The sequence below is a fragment of the Prionailurus bengalensis genome, chromosome A3 (assembly GCF_016509475.1).
Source record: "Prionailurus bengalensis isolate Pbe53 chromosome A3, Fcat_Pben_1.1_paternal_pri, whole genome shotgun sequence".
NCBI classification, from domain to species: domain Eukaryota; kingdom Metazoa; phylum Chordata; class Mammalia; order Carnivora; family Felidae; genus Prionailurus; species Prionailurus bengalensis.
In genome coordinates, this window is record NC_057354.1 from 130,947,983 (window position 1) to 130,950,972 (window position 2,990).

General features: G+C 40.5%; 1 non-coding gene across 1 annotated transcript; it reads left to right on the top strand.

Annotated features, from left to right (window-relative positions):
* The first annotated feature begins 457 nt into the window (after nt 1-457).
* On the top strand, nt 458-562 carry LOC122467400. The gene has a single exon (XR_006292934.1). It is a non-coding gene; the product is annotated as a U6 spliceosomal RNA (small nuclear RNA).
* Nucleotides 563-2,990: the final 2,428 nt, after the last annotated feature.

Consider the following 2,990-nt stretch of genomic DNA (forward strand, 5'->3'; position numbering starts at 1 on the left):
ATAGAGAATTATGTCAGCACTAAATATCAGATTTCCTCATTTTATCTTATTAGACTGTAATTTATATTCATATACTGAGATTAAGGATATTTCGCCCTTTGATTCAGACCTTTGACAATCGGTCTGGTTTGTATTTATCTTAATATTTTTAATCGAGTGTCCAGCCACACATCTAAGTTTTCAGTCCCTACTACTTCTCGGTCATGATGTCTTCTCATCGCCTGAATTCGATTACATCCCAACATTTTGCATAGCTGCCACATAGAGCCTAACATCTTAATTCCCTTTGTCACAAAATCTTACTTTTTTTTTTTCACAATCTTTACCTTCTTTCAAAATCTTAACTGGTCAAACCACACTTGCGGTTCAATGAACACTTTTATAAATACAAAGTTGTTTTCTTTTCATGGAGACATTAAGAAACAAAATTCCTTTTCGTTGATGTAGATATTTTGTAGTGCCTGCTTGGACAGCACGTAGACTAAAATTGGAACAATACAGAATAGATTAGCATGACCCTCAAACAACGGTGACGCACGCATTCATGATACAGCTATTTTGTAAAAGTTGATTCTGTCGGTAATTTTCAGGAGGCCATACTTACATATTTGAATCTTCGTTTTTCTGGGGGTGTTATTGTCGGAACCAATGATTAATGACAACCCTAACATAGACAGCAAGTAGAAATATTATTGCAGTGGAATCAAATTTTAGTGGTCACTGTTGAAAGAGATCATTGTATTCTGTTGCATCAAAGCTCATATTCAAAATGCCATTTCCTATAAAATGGAAATGCTCTTTTGGGGGGGGAGTGGGGGCACTCAGGGGTCTTTCTGCTTTAAGTAGCATAGAAACACTACGATTTCAGATGGATGCTCCTGTTGGAAAGACTGTTTCTTTCTTCAGGGTCAGAGACATAAATGGTAACCCTGAACATATGGAGGGAACAGCTACATGCAAGATGGAACAGACGACAAATTACCACCTAAAATTATATTGCATGTTTATTTTTGAAGGATTGTTTTCTTGTGTTGTTTTGTTTGTTGGTTTGTTTTTTGGGTTTTTATTTTGTTTTGCTTTGTTTTGTGTGTTTGTTTGTTTTTGGTTTATATCTGCTGCCCTCATCACCCAGAATGTTTGCATCGGGTACACAAGATTTTGCAGTGATTTTAAGGAGTCCTGTGACCTCAGGTTATCAAGCCAGTAGTTCCTCAAGCTCTGACACCCTGTGACTCTATGACTCAAGAATTATTGTCATGCTCTCCCTCCCACAGATCCTTAGAGCAGTGAGAGGCAGAATATTCATATGAACCCATTTGGAAATTTGTCAAAATTCAAACAGACCATTACTGGCAGAGCTTAAATTTGCACAAAGCTTTTTTCTCCCCCTCCCATTCACTCTAAAAAAAAATCAGTTCTTTCCACTATACCATGCAGCTATTCTATATGTTCCCACAAGCACTGAAGCCATGTGTAATGATTAGCATGTCAGAGCAAAAACAGAATCTATCAGGGAAATAATTTTTTTCTCGTGTATTCTTTTTATTATTTTTGATTACATGCAAACTACGTGAGCACTTCACTAGTTATCTATCTATTGCTAAACAAATTACTCCCAAATTCATGGCTTAAAACAATACTCCATTCTTTTCTCGTTAATTCTGCAGTCAGGGAGCTGGGCAGGGCTTAGCTGGGTCCTCTCACAAAGCTGCTGTCATCTCAAGGTTCAGCTGGAGCAGGATCTGCTTTCAAGCTTGCTCGGTGGTTGTTGGTAGGATTTAGTTCCTCTAGGGCTGTGAGTTTGAGGACCTCACCTCCATGCTGGCTGCTGGACTGGAGCCGCCTCACCACCTGGACAGGTGGCCCTCTGCACCAGAGTCATTGTGTGCAAGAGCCAGGGAGAGAAGTCATGATCTTTCATAGCCTGACTGTAGTATGTACACTTCACCCTTATGCTGTTCTCCCCTCATTCACAGCAAGTCAGCCCTGAGTGAAAGGGAGCTGAATACACAAGGGTGTGAACAGCAGGAGTTGAGGATCATTGGGGGCCATGTCAGGATGTGCCCTCCACCAATGGACTCATGTTACATTGATTTGTGCAACTCACATCTCATAAATTCTCTCAAGAGCAACTTGATTGCTGCATGTATGTGGTTTGTGGGAGAAACTGTTTATTCATTCACGTATATATACCTTTTGACAAACCCTGTACTGGAGGCTCAGAATCCAGGAGTGAATATCCAATCCTTGCCTCAAAGGGGCTCAACTTCTGCTGATGGCTGGAGATAGACATATGAGCAAGATTCTGAACAGGGTAATAATGGGGGGTGAGCAGTGAGAGGCAGAACTTTTCCATGCCTAGCATACCCATATTGTATAATTTCTCCACTATCGTGGACTATGAGTCTGGAGTTCTATCCTGTCCAGCAGGAGAGCAGACACAGAATTGAACACAAGAGACGCTAATGACCCGGAGGAGACAAGAACCCTGGACAGGGGTTTCACCTCTGTATTTATTGATCTCACAAGATACTATCCACGTGGTAACTGTGAAGAAAAGCAAATATTACACACATGGCGAATGTGAAGAAAACAAGATCTTACACACGTGAACTTGAAGAAAACAATTAGATAGTAATCATTACCTTGTATGTGTAAGAAGCAAAGGGTCTGGGAGGCAAGTGGGGTTTGTAATCAAGGTACCTTAGTATATTGGCATCAGATGGAAAGTAATTTCTTGCAGGTGTTATAACAAGTTACTTGGGATCCTATTACAATATCTCGCTAGCTAACCTTGGGCATTTTCACCCTATGGTGGCGACTTTCCTCCCTAAGCTCTTTTCTAACTCATTTATGTAAGTAGAACCTATTGCCCACAGTTCCCGTTTTTGGTTTGTCTTTGTCTTCTTAAGTTTGCATGCGAGAACCATCATGACGAGTTTCTGATCCTTCTTTTGCTGTCAGGTGGTTTGGAGGGTGATTCTTTGCCT